Source organism: Elephantulus edwardii, unplaced genomic scaffold (assembly GCF_000299155.1).
Source record: "Elephantulus edwardii isolate Elephantulus edwardi_28Jun2011 unplaced genomic scaffold, EleEdw1.0 scaffold00081, whole genome shotgun sequence".
Classification (NCBI taxonomy): Eukaryota; Metazoa; Chordata; class Mammalia; order Macroscelidea; family Macroscelididae; genus Elephantulus; species Elephantulus edwardii.
In genome coordinates, this window is record NW_006399831.1 from 3,439,300 (window position 1) to 3,453,820 (window position 14,521).

At 38.4% G+C, this 14,521-nt stretch overlaps 1 pseudogene; it reads left to right on the forward strand.

Annotated features, from left to right (window-relative positions):
* The first annotated feature begins 1,115 nt into the window (after positions 1–1,115).
* On the forward strand, positions 1,116–1,492 carry LOC102853335 (annotated as a pseudogene).
* The last annotated feature ends 13,029 nt before the right edge of the window (positions 1,493–14,521 follow it).

Sequence of the window (14,521 nt, forward strand, 5' to 3'; positions counted from 1 at the left end):
TCAACGTCCTTGAATGTGGTGCTGAAGGGAGCATTGAATATAGAGTGAACTATCAAATGAACCATCAAATATGTACTGGAAAAAAATGTAGCCCCAGTGCTCCTTAGAGGAAAGGACGATAAAACTTTGTCTCAAATACTTTGGCATGTTATCGGAGAGGGTTAGCCCTTGGAAAGAGAGAAACAGAGAAAAACCTCCAACAAAATGGATCGACCAGTGGCTGTAGCAACGGGCTTGAGTTTATTGGGGATCATGAGGATGGCACCTGATAGATCTGGTTCACATTCGTTGTTTGTAAGTTTGCTATGTGTTGTAGTCAACTCAACGGCACCTAACAACAGCAGAATAGCAAAAATCATTGATAGATTGTTGTTGTAGATATGTGCTGTCAAGTCACCTGCGACTCATAGTGACCCTATGTACAAAACCCCTAAAGCCTGCTCTATTACTTGCCGATCTTTTGTCTCTGACACGCCTATCCCCATTACCCCAGTCACAGAATCAGTCCAGCTCATTAAGGGTCTTTCTCTCCTGCGCTATCCCTCCACCCACCCAAGCATGATGTCCTAGTTTAGCAAATAATTCTTATTGGCAGCTGTGCTGTAACCATTAGTCATTTGTGACTATTAAAATTTGAATAAATAAAGTTAAACATAATTAAAAATTTAGTTCATCATTAGCTCTAGCCACAATTCCAATGATTACTACTGAAATGTGACTGGTTGCATATTGAACACTGCTTGTTATAAATTATAGCCATCATTGCAGAGCCTTCCATTGAACAGTGCTGAGTTAGGGAAATTAAGATTCATACTGTAGGACCGAGGAGGAATTTAGTTTTCTTGAATTGCATTGCCTGATATCTGAGCAAAATCACTGTTCTGATGAAATGTCCAATTAGCTCTGAAGGGTTAGCAGTATGAAATTGTGCTGTGAACTCAACAACACGTGGTTCAAATCCACCTGCAGTTCCACAAGAGAAAGATGTTCCGTCTTCTCCCATGCAACTTCCTGTCTCTTAAAACCCACTGAAGAGCTCCCGCCTCCCTCAGGCTCTCCCGCTCCTTCCTCCTCGCGTGCTTCTACGGGAGCTGTGGCGCAGGAGGGAGACCGAGATGGCAGATGAGATCGCTAAGGCTCAGACCACCCGGCCTGGTGGCCATACAATCTTCGGGAAGATAATCCGGAAAGAAATCCCAGCCAAAATCATTTTTGAGGATGAGCGGTGCCTCGCTTTTCATGACGTTTCACCTCAAGCACCAATACATTTTCTGGTGATATATAACCTATTACCCAGATTTCTGTAGCAGAAGATGATGATTAAAGCCTTCTTGGACATCTCATGATTGTTGACAAGAAATGTGCTGCTGATCTGGGCCTGCAAAAGGATTATCGAATGGTGGTGAATGAAGGTTCAGATGGGGGGCAGTCTGTTTATCATGTTCATCTCCATGGTCTTGGAGGCTGGCAGATGCATTGGCCTCCTGGTTAATTTTGCTTTAGGATTATTTTCCCTTCTTTTAACAACTGTCAGGTTTGAAAGGTCGAATATGTTAAGCAGTACACTTACTATTGCCTGTGTACAGAGAGATTAAGGAAATAATTTGAAAAACAGTTGTGTAATAAAAGACGTGATTGCGTGGTTAAAAAAAAAACCAACCCACTGAAGAGTCAGCTGTGAGTCTTACGGACATTTAACAATCTCTGCTGGAACCTCCAGCAGCACAAGATGTAGCAATGAGGGCGACCTGCCATAAGATAGACCAGTACTTCTCCAAAATGTAATTTAAGTATGGAAGCAGGATAAAATATAACAAATACAATAGAGAGCAAGACCCTTGATCAGGTGGATTGATATGGTGACTGCCGCAATGGGCTCTTATGTTTTAGGAAGAGTGAGAATGGCACAGGATAGATCAGGGTTCAGATCTTTTGTTCATATGGTCTCTATGAGTAATACACAAGTCGATAGCACTTAACAAGAATAAGTAGTAGAACTGAGGCTGTTACTGTTGTTATGTGCCATCAAGTCCCCTGCAACTCATAGTGACCCTATGTATAACAGCTCTGAAGCCTGTGCTATCCTGAGCCAGTCTCAGTGACTCCAACACACCTACCCCCATAGCCCTAGTTACTGTATCAATCCATTTCATTCAGGTTGTTCCTTTCCTGCACTGTTCCTTCCCCCTTTCGAGCATGGTTTCCTTCTCCAAGGATTGGCCACATGCCCAAAGTATGTGAGACAGAGCTTCACAATCCTATCCTCCAAGGAGAAAGTTGGATTCATTCAGACCTATTTAGTTTTTTGATGGTCCGTGACGTGTTCAAGAATCCTCTCCAGCACAACTCAAAGTCATCAGTTCTTCTGTCATCCTTATTAATTGTCCAGCTCTCTGATGCCTAGCAAGTTAATTATGAAAACCATGGCTGTGGTCAGGCACACCTTAGTAGCTAGACTGACATCACTGCTTCTCAGTACTCTGGAAAGGTCCCTGACAGCAGATTTCCTCAGTGCAGTTCATCTTTTGATTTCTTGACTGCTGGCATCAAGAATGTTGATTGTGGAGCTGAGGAAATGGAAGCTGTTAACAACCTTAATCTCTTCTCCATCCATCATGGTGCTGCCAATTGGTCCAGTGGTGAGAATAATTGTCTTCATGATGTTGACTTTCAATCCATATTGAAAACGGTAGTCTTTGACCTTCTGCCACAAGCGCTTACAGGTCAGTAAGCAAGGTTGTGTCATCTGCATATGATAGGTTATTATGAGTCTTTCTCCAATCCTGATGCCATATTCTTCCTCATAAAGCCCAGTCTCCTGAATGATTTGTTCTGCATACAGATTGTAAAGGTATGGAGACAGAGCACATCCCTGATGCACTCTCTTCCTGTCTGTGAACCATGTAGTGTTTCCCTGCTCGGTTCTGAGGACTGCATCCTGGTCCAAGTATAGATTTTGCATAAGCACAATCAAGTGTTCTGGAATTTCCATTCTCCTCAAGGTTAACCGCAATTTGAGAAATAGTGTTTGTATTTCATTATAACACTTATTGTCAACTAAGATCAGAGGTGCTTGCTGATTCTGAAGTTTATCAATAGTATAACTGAGTAATAATTAGGAAACTCCGGTGTCCTGGTGGTAAAAGCTGTATTGCCAACCCAAAGGCATATATGGTTAGAATCCGCCATGCTCTATGGCAGAATGTGCTTTACTGCCTCTGAAAATGCACTGGAGGATCAGTCAAGAGTCAATTTTGACTCAATGGTACATAGTAACAATTAGAATGAGTACTATTTGACCTTATTTTCTTCTTTTTTTATTTTTCTACAAAACACAATACTAGTAGGTTTATATATGTTTGCTTTTACTTTGGCCATGTTGCCAGGAGAGAGTAACCCTTGGAGAAGGTAATCAAGCTTGGAAGGGTAGAAGGTCAGTGCAGGAAAGGAAGACCCTGCATGAGAAAAATTGAAACAGTAATTAAAGTAACTGAAGCTTTGGCAGATGTGTCACTGACAGACTGGCTCAAGCTAGGACAATGTTCAGAGCTATTGTTTATAGGGTTGCATGCCTTTGCATGACTAGATGACACAAAACAACAATGTATTTTCTTTATTTGCATGTTCACAAATTGTGATCATGAGGCACAATTAAATATATTTTTATCTTAGAAATGTATTTGCCAGTTCTAGAGTTTGCTAGAATGAGTTTTTAAAATCAAAACTCAAAGGAAATAATGATACATTTGACTTTTGGGGATAAGCAGTGATGTCTGAGTCACTTTTCTCGGTGTGTCTTTTGAAAGAATTAAAAAGAGGGAGAAATAGAGTGTCTCATTCATTGCTCTGGTGTCAGAATCAACTCGTACTCTCCAGTGGGCTTCAGAGCCTGATGATTGCCGAGGAGATGGCCCATCTTTCTTCTGCAGAGTCACTGGGACATTTGAACTAGCAGAGGCATGCCCTTTGGGTTACAGTGCCACTCCTTACGGATTATGACACTAGAGCTTCCCAGGAAATAGGTTGTTGTTAGATGCCACTGAGTTGAGTACAACTCATTAGGATCCTCTGAACAACAGATCTGAACCCTGTCCTATCCTTTGCCATTGTCATCATCTCTGACATACTTGAGCCCATTACTTCAGTCACTGTCAATCTATCTTGTTGAAGGTCTTCCATCTTTCACAGACCCTCTACCTTTCCAAGCGTGATATCCCTCTATACTCTTAACAGCATACCCAGAGTATGTGAGGTGAAGCTTTGCCACAATTGCCTTTAAGGATCTTTCTGGCTATACTTTCTCTAGCACATGCCTGTTTATTCTTTGGCAGTCCATGGAATATTAAGTACCCTTTTCCAATACCACAGCCCAAAAGCATCAATTTTTCTTTTTTGTCATCCTTATTCATTGTTTAATGGTCAGATGTACAGCAACTCTTTAAATCATTGTTCCTGAGTACTTTGAAGAAATCCTGGACAACAGACAACAGACTTTCCCAGTGCAATACATCTTTTGATTTCTTGACTGCTGGTACCTAGGTGTTGATTATGGATCCAAAGAAGATGAAATAATTGACAATTTTAATCTTTTCTCTATCTTTCATGATGATGTTGCCTATCAGCCCAGTAGTGAGGTCCTTTTTCTTCTAGATATTGAGATGTAATCCATATTGAAGGTGGTAGTCTTTGATGTTCTGAAACAAGCATTTCAAATTCTCCTCATTTTCAGAAAGCAAGATTGAGTTATCTGCATAACACAGGCTCTTAATTTTCCTCCTATCCTGATGCCACACTTTTTTTCACAGAGTCCAACTTCTCAAATGATTGGCTCAGTACACAGATTGAATAGGTGTGGGGAAAGGATACAACACTGACACATACCATTACTCATTTTAAACGATGCAGTGTTCTCTTGCTCTGTTCAAGCAATAGCTTCTTGACCTAGGTATAATTTTTAATGAGCACAATTAAGTGTCCTGAGATTCACATTCTTTTCAATGTTAAATATGATTTGTTATTATTCACTCAGTTAAATACCTTTGCACAGTCAATACAGCACAGACATTCTCCTGGTATTCTCTGCTTTCACTCAGGATCCTTATAACAACAGTAATGATGATATATATCCCTGGTACAATGGACTTTTCTAAACCAAGCTTTAACTTCTGGCAGTTTTCTATCAATGTACTGTTCTAGCCATTTTCAGATGATCTACGATATGTTTTCCTTGCATGTAAAATAGAGCCTTGTTGTTGTGTACCATTGAGTTGGAAATGAGCCATAGTTGACCCTCAGGAAAACCTGATAGGTTTTCTAAGGCAGCTAATTAAATGAAAGCATATTGCTCATCCTTCTCCTGAGAAGCAAGCAGCTGGTGGCTTCGACCTGCATGCCTTGGAGATTACAGTGCAGACCATAAGAGCTCCGTAAATAGAGGGTGGTTGTTGTTGCTGCTGTGTACCATCATGTTGGTACCGACTCCTAGGTGACCCTCCCTTGGGTTTTCAGAGGCAGTTAATTGCGTGGGAGGAAATTGCCCATCCTTCTCGCCTGGAGCAGCTGGTGGCCAAAAACCACATACTTCAGGATTGCAGCACAGCTTCTTGCCAGATGGTAATGCTACTACATATTAGGGTTATTGGTGCTTCACTGAGAAAGAGTAAAACAATTTCCATACTCTGAATGCCAAGTGAAAAATAAAGGTCAGAGAAAGGGGTGTTTCCTGCCACTCCTCAATATACAATCTGCTGTATAGATGAACAGAAGAATCCAGAAAGAAAGATCAAAAAGACTCCTCTTCCCTTTCTACAGCTCCTCACTTTCCTATCAATATAAGTTATGATAGGTACTTCCTGAGAAAACTAGACAGGTTTTACTTCTTTTTGCCCATTTTAAATTCTTCTATAAATGTGATATAATCAAATATATAGACTATGAGTATGTACATGACTATCATTTTTCAGTTAGTTTATTGTACAATAGTGGCTTATGTGTTGTCATGATACTGCCACCTAAGCCACTGTAATTTCACATACCAGCTGGCCACATGGTAGTCAGATTTCAGTGAATTTTCCAGATTATAACAGCCTATTGGGGACTACTGGGGAGGAAGGAAGGGCCTCTGGCCTCCCAACGGCCTTTAATATGGGGTAGAGAATGCTCTCCTATGTTTGGCTGTACCCACTTGAGAAAGCTTGCCACGTGGAAGATGGCTGCCACATCTGTTGAGCTGGGAATGGTCCCCACAAGGCTGAATTTCTCCTATCCAATCTGCATGTTCCACATCTGCAAGCCCACCCTATCCTGTCTTGTTTACTTGCTCGTACATAGGTGCGCTGCATCTCCCAATAAAACTGAGCTGAATCCACTCTCTGAAAGGCTCCCAGAGTGGTGTGTCTCCATCGTGTTTAACCCCATCAGGTTGACCCTGTTTGTTGCTGACAAACAGACAGTGACAAACGGCCTAAAAAGACAACCTGGGAATCTACTTCTCAAATACTTCTGAACTAATGTATTCAGAAATGAACTAATTAATGAACTACTGCAGGCTCAAAAATGGCTAGAACAATAAATAGATAAGAAATTGCCACAAGTTCAAGCAGGATTTAGAAGAGGTCAAGGCAATAGGGATATCACTGCTGATGTCAGATGGATCCTGGCTGAAAGTAAAGAATACCAGAAGAATGTCTACTTATGCTTTATTGACTATGCAAAGGCATTTAAATGATATGCTACTAAAAAAAAAGAGGCATTTTACTTTGTGGTTCATAATAACTCATGGCTGACATTGAGGCGAATGGGAGTCCTAGACCATTTAATTGTGTTCATATGAAATCTGTACCTAGGCCAGAAGGCTGTTGTGTGAACAGAGCTAAGGAGAATTACACGTCTTAAAATTAAGGAGTCCATCAGGGTTTTATTTTTTCCCCCTACACCTATTTATTCTGTATGCTGAGAAAATTATTCAAGAAGCTCTACTCTGTGAAGAAGAATATCACATTGAAATCTGGAGACAATTCATCAATAACCTGCACCTGCAGATGATACAATTTTGCTTGCTGAAAGTAAGGAGGACTTGAAGAACTTATTACAGACCATCAAAGAATGTTGTATTCAATGTGGGCTGCATCCCAACATCAAGAAAACAAAGACACTGGACCTATAGGCAAACTTATCACCGAAGGAGAAAAAGTTGAAACGGTCAACAATTTCATCTTACGTGGATCCACAATTAACAGTGTTTGGTATCAACAGTCAGGATATCAGAAGACTTTTTACATTGGGAAAGTCTGCAGTAAAGGACCTCTCTAAATTATTGAGGAGTAATAATGTCAGTTTGAGGACTAAGGTTTGAATGATTTAGGCCATGGTCTTTCCAATCACTTGCTATTCATAAGAGAGCAAGAAAATGAATAAGGATGACAGAAGAATTGATGTCTTCTAGCTGTGGTGTTGGAGAAGAGCACTGAACATCCCATGGATGGCCAAAAGAACAAACAAAATGTCTTGGAGAAAGTACAGCCATAGTGCTCTTTGGAAGCAAAGATGATAGAATTTCATCTCACATACTTCAGGCATGTTGTTAGTGGTGTTAGGTGCATGATGTTAGGAGGGGCATTTTCTTGGAAAGTGGCATGATTCTCAGAAAGTTAGAGGGTCAGAGAAGGAGAGGAATACCCTAGGCCAGGTGCATTGACACAAAGTGTGTGTGTGTCAGGAAGTGTGAGGATGGCACAGGATAGGACAGCATTCAGATCTGTTGTTCTCAGGATTGCTATGGACCATACTTGACAGCACCTAACAACAACAAAAACATATATAGACATATAGGCATAAATTGATACCTAGGGATAGATAGATAGATAGATAGATAGATAGATAGATAGATAGATAGATAGATACATACATACATACATACATACATCCATCCATCCTGACCCTTGGTCGGGTTGTCTGAGGCAGTTAATCACATGGAACGAGATTGTCCATCTTCCTTCATGGATTCAGACTGTGTGCCTCTGGGATTACAGGGCAGCTTCTTGCTACTACTGCTAACCAAAAATGGCATTTTGAGCCCACCCATAAATAACTTGGAAGAAAAGACTGGTGATGTATTCCTGAAAGCTCACAACCCTGAAAACTCTATGAAATACATTTAAGCTTTATAACACATTGGGTCACCATAAGTTGGACTTCACAGAACTTGCTTTTTACATATGTTTATGTATTTACATACATATATATGCAGAAATAAATTATTTGTATACTTTTTCCATGAACATTTGAACTCTTTCACCACAAAAGCCTTACTTCTGTTTTCATGGCAAAGCAAAACACTGCCAACAGTTATTGACTAAAGAATGCAAAAAAGGAAAAATATCTTTAAAATTGTATCTTCAACTTTTCCCCTACCTTTGCTTCTCAGCTTGTTTGGTAATCTAAATAAGAAAAGATGAATATTTCCTCAGTCACTTTTACAAATGTGTAAATGTAAGCTTACAGTAGCATTCAAAGTGAAAACAAAAACCAAAACAGAAAACATCATTCTAATGGAATGTTACAAGTGCAGGTAGTGAGAGAGGTTGAAATAAACTAAACGCTATTTGAAAACTTAAGTCTTCATACTATGAAGGCACTTCAGAGAGAAACAAAAGTGTTTTTCTGTGGTTATTGCTGGGAGGTTTTGTGAAAGAATAGATTTTCCTCTTCTTCATAAGACAAAGCATATGTTTGATGATTTCAATTTATGTCTAGAAGAAGCTTATTTGTTTTCATTTTATTATTTTAGTCATGGAAAGTATCATACTTCTGACAAAACTGTTTCTATTTTGTTCTTTTACACAGAGAATAAAACACAAATTAAAATATTCACTAGATATTGAGAATTCTAGAGCAAAATATAAGAGATGACTAGTAGTATTCTGGAAAAGCAATCAATAGCAAATAAAGCAGAGAGAGCCTGTGTATGTTTGAATGTACAGATAGTGTTGACATCTGGAAGTATAGAAAGAAAGATGATAGTTGACACCTAGAAGCATGGAGAGATAGATGGTAGTTGAAGTCAGTCAATGGTGTCTTACACAGAATAGAATGATTCATAGTCTGGTCCTGAGTCATCCTCTCAACCACTGTTCAACCATTCCTCTCACTAAGAGTCTCTCTTGTTTTTTCTGGAATTTAACCGGGTTAACATATATCCTCCTCTAGCAGATGGTCCTTCCTAAATGATATATCCAAAGAATATGAGGTAGAAGTTCTGTTTTGATTCACAGCGTTTATACTAGCTAATTTTTCGAAGTCAGATCTTTCTTAGTCTTAGTGTGCAAGCTCAGCTGACATAACCCACTGTGATACTGTTTATAAAACTGGTGGCATGGTTCCCACTATTTCAGCAGGAGGCAAACCAACACAGTCTGGCACTTGACTGATATTTGGGCAGTTGAAGTGCTTGTAGGTTGGTAAATAGACCGTAGTGAATGAACTAGGGAGAACCATGATGGAAAACAGACAATTGAAGCTTTTTTCTGTTGAGTTTTAGCAAAACAAATACAACCGGACTTACAAGTTTATAACACGTTATTGTCACACAATCACATTCTCTAAGGAATTAGGCTGATAACATGATACATAAAATGTAATCCTTTATTTCAGCGTAATGTCTTTTTTTTAAATAAATTTTTTCTTTTATACTGGTTTACTTACAAAGTTTGTATACATTGTTTTTCACTCAATATCTTTTTAGATTTTGGGTTTTTTTTGTGGTTTTGAATATGTATTTTTGTTTATTTGGTGATTGTTCTAGGTAATTTGAACAGAGAGAATGATACAAAGTTGAAATCTGATATTAGTTTAGATCAGTGTCAAATAGCAAACTCACTGCCATCAGGTTGATCTGGCTTATAGTAATTATATATGACAGAATCCAATAGTCCTTATGAGGGAATAATGTTTCCTGGAATAGACTGCTTTATCTTTCTCCTGTGTTAAATAAAGCAAATATTGAAAATTATTTACTTTGGAGGAGATTGTAAATCCTTCTCCCGCTAACCAGGTGATGGATTCTAACCACAGGACTTTGAGATTCCAGTGCAGCTTCTTACAACTAGATCACCAGAGTGCTCTTAAAACTATTTACTTTGGCTAATATTATCAGACTCTTCTATTTCTATGTGCCATCAAGTTGAAACTGACATCACTGACCTCCCAGGATGTTTTCAGAGGCAGTAAATTTCACAGGAAGAGATTTCCCATCCTTGTCCATCAGAGCAGCTGGTGAATTTGAACTGTGTTTCTTTGGGATTGCAGAGCAACTTCATATCACTAAGCCTTCAGAACTTCCCATTTTAAACCACAGAGATTTAAAAAGCGGGTGGCTTTCCAAAATTAAAGCATGAAACAGTACTAAAGGACAAAACATTCTTTATATCCATTTTGTTAGTTATAACCTTGCTCTGTTCAAGATTTAATATTGTCACATTCAAATCTCATCTTTCAGATGACATTCCTCAAAAGCCAAAAGATTTTAGACAGCCATATTTGTTTGTTTGGATGAACTTAACGCAGAACTAAAGATCGGCATCTTTCATAAGTCTGTATTTTATTAGATGCATATGGAAAGGTCTTTATGGGTAGAGCACCTTGTGCAGTAGCTGGGGATTGATTTAAGTGCTTGCACAAGAATTTTATGATGACATCTCAGAGAAGGGATTAGGTTAGAGATTTATTGTTTAATAGTTATTAAACTTATTTTTCTATATATACTCAGGTCAATATTATTTATAGTCAGTTCACTATCTTCATATGAAAGTAACTATATCTGTTATTTATATGAGACATATATAGCCTTCTTTGGAATAAAATTTTTAAGAGAACCTTTAGAAAAGAGAGTAGGATATACTAGAACAACAAAATTGAACCTTCAATAATGAAAACAATTAAATATCAAAAGTTAATTCAGAAAAGGTGCAGAAATAGTTATACCAATCTATCTCATAGATTTTTTTCCCTCAGGAATTAGAGGGGCGAAAAGATCACAAGACCTAATAGAGTTTTCACTTTTATGTATATGATGATGAGGTTTGACTATAGAGGATGTAACTATCCCTTCATTTGTACCAGAGGGGAGATAATGTGAGTGAATGGTGGGAAACTGTCCACAAAAAAGGATAAATGAAAAAATAATAATAGATGTAAACCTCAAACTCTGGCCTAGGTGTAAGAGGTTATTGTCCTGACCAAGTTGACCACAGAACAGTTAGAATCAATACTTCCAATAAAGTCACTGATAGCCCTTTAGAGAGGAAATAATTTCTTCCTGGTAAAGCTATGGATATTTCATAAATTACTTTATCTGTGTACATTGTTTTTTTATAATTGGTAATCACATGTTTCACAAGGCTTTTTATATTTTACAGTTTTGGTCAATAGGCATATGTTTGCAAGTAGTAAATGTGCATGTGGGGAGCTCTGGTGGCCTACTGATAAGCAGCTGTGCTGCCATACCAAAGGAAAGCAGTTCAAATTCACCAGTTGCTCCACAGAAGGTGGGCTGTCTTCTCCCGTGTGATTAAACCACCTCTTTAAAATCCACTGGAAGGGTCAGCTATGATTCAGTACATAACAACAACTTATGTGTATTTTTTTATGTCTGTTTTTTGTACATTGTATATAGGGGTAGTCTTGTTGTAGATTTCTTTCAAAAATTTTCATTTCCCCCTTGCCTACACAGTCTTTGTTAGCCTGCACATATTCATGTCTCTACTCTCACCAAACCACAAGCAAATAAAAAAATCACAGCTATTCCTTTTTACAACATATGTCTATGAAGGTCTCTCGCTGCACATGTCAACACAACACTCTTGAGCATATGTGAGTTATTTATCATCAAACAGCTTTCCTAGTAACAGGTGCATCCACAGGACCCAAATGTATAAAAAAGACTAATTTCCCTTCTCCTACTCAAAGACAGTGACTAAAAGTGATAAGATAATGGCTGGCATCCTAGAAGACTAAAAGCTTCCAGCAGATGTAGCTCTTGGAGCTTTTACTAAACACTGGGAAAGCATTATGCAATCACTGCATGCAAACGGAGGGAGAGGTCTGCCAGGTATGAATACACTTATGTGTCTACCATAGAACAATGGAATGCTTAGTTGTGAATGCACCTTTTAGAGGTGTTGCCATCCAACCTTCTTATTCTTGTACTTACTGAGGCCAGGATAGGATGATGGTTTGCCTGAATTCAGAAGTTATTTTTGCAGAAACCATGTGTTCCAATAACTCACCCCACATTCCCTGTTCTGACACTACACTTATGTTAAAGCAGCAGCCACCTTAACTTTTATCTCTTCTCTACGTAATTTCTTGTAATATACCTTCCTCCACTTTGTACTCATTTTTATTCTGAACCTTTTCTTACTTCAAATTTGTGAATTGCTCTTTGTGCTTGTATGAAAAATGGCTAAATAAACTACAGGGAATGATTTGCAATGAGATATTATCAGGCAGAAATTCTGTGCACTGCACGTCACACCTGCAGTTTAATAGTATTTTCTCCTGGCAGCCTCCGTATGATCACTTGACACAGAATTAAAAATCAGCAGCTCTTCGAGAAGGACTGTGCGGCTCCCACGGGGCCCTCGTCACTGGTGGCTGAGCTCAAGAGCACTCACTTACAGGCAGTGCAAAAAAAATCAGCTCGGAACCTGGCCACTCTGCTGTGTTGTGTCACTGGCTCAGACCGTGCATGACAAATCCTCAAATGCATTTGGTGACATTTAGAGAGCACTGTGGACTCTGCCAATATGCCAAGCAATCAGAGTGTGCATGACAAATTATGAAACACATACTGTGAAAATTATGGACTCTGTCACGGTGCCAATCTGCTGCTGAAAACCTACTGCTGCTAGAAGTAATGTTGGCACAAATTTGTTGCTAAATTCAGTCGTATTTCTAATTCAGTAATGGATTGATCTTAATAGTGAGTTGCTGTACCTGTTTAGGTTTCAAACAAGTGCTGTGGGGCTAATGACCTCACCCGCTATTATAAGTAATCGGAAGGAAGGATACCTGTCACAGTGCTTCCCTCTTGATGGCTCTTACTTACCTCTTTACATCACAGGGTTTAAATACAGGCCTCAAACATTGGGCTCCTTAAAGACTTTTAAGTTAGAGATGAGGATTTTGAGAGACTTATTTCTACATACAAGCAATATAGAGATGACTTACATTCCCACAGAATCTGAAAATAGACCACCCCTTGGTCCTTCCTGGGATGACTGCCTATACATGCCAGAGGTGGGAAGCTGCTGCAGCTCGGCTCTAACTAGCTGCACTAGAGAAGACACAGTGTAGAATCTGGAAACTTACTTGCTTGATGCTCAGTGAAATCATGCAATCAATCTTTCGATTCAATCATTCAATTCAATTATTCACTTGAAATCATTCAACAAAAGGCACTAAGAATACATAGTATGAGTCTTCTATTTAAAAAAGCTAAAAACAAGTTTACCTGCAGAAAGAAATACTTTTGGATGGGTACCAAGGATGGAAAGAGAGGGAAATAGAGTAGAAATCAGCAAATAGATAATGAACACATATTAAGATGGTTGAACGGAAAGGTGATGGTTAGCACAATATTAGAAAAAGAAAAAGCAATGAGAGCTACATAAGAAACATACAAACGTAAAGTAATAACAAATAATATCCTAGCTATCTGGGTTAAACAATAAGAATACAGAAGATAAGAATTCATACAAATATGTTTTATGATATAATCCCAGGATGTAATAGAAATTAGAATGAGCTTTGTATTTTCCATCTTCAGAGTATGCACTTCCTGGAGATTACCTTCTACTGATTTATGTAGAAACAATGTAATAATGATATGGGTAGAATTTAAATATCAAATGTAACTGATGGTATATTGAGATTACATTTGCAGTGATGTCTTTTTGGAAAAAAAAACATAAAAAAATACCTTATTTTGGGAAGCTCTCATGGCTTCGCGGTAAAGAATTTTACTGCCTATGCAAAGAGTTCAACACCATTTGAATTCACCAGCTGTTCCCCAGGAGAAAGATGAGCAATCTCCTCCCATGTGGTTTACTGCCTCTGAGAACTCGCTGGAGGGTTAGCTATGGGACAGCTCTGACTGAACAATACACAATGACAACAACAACAAAAAATTATTTTAACTTTATAGTTGCAATTCTAAGCGTACTTCCCTACCAATGATTAAATTAGTACAAATTTGAAAAATAAGGCCCACATTTCATTGCAGGGAACATTGAATTGAAAACAACAATACCACGATGATTTACTTTCTAGATATAATATTTTTAGTTCTATTTAGTAAAACAGACTCCAAATAATGTTGAATACTAAATAGAGTAAAATAATAAGCATGATACTTGTTTTTTGTTTGTTTTTTTTTAAATTTAGGTTGTTTATTTTTCATTTCAATGAACATCTACAGAGATTTTGGGATTCCATTCATTCATTGTTGCACCCTTCTCCCTGT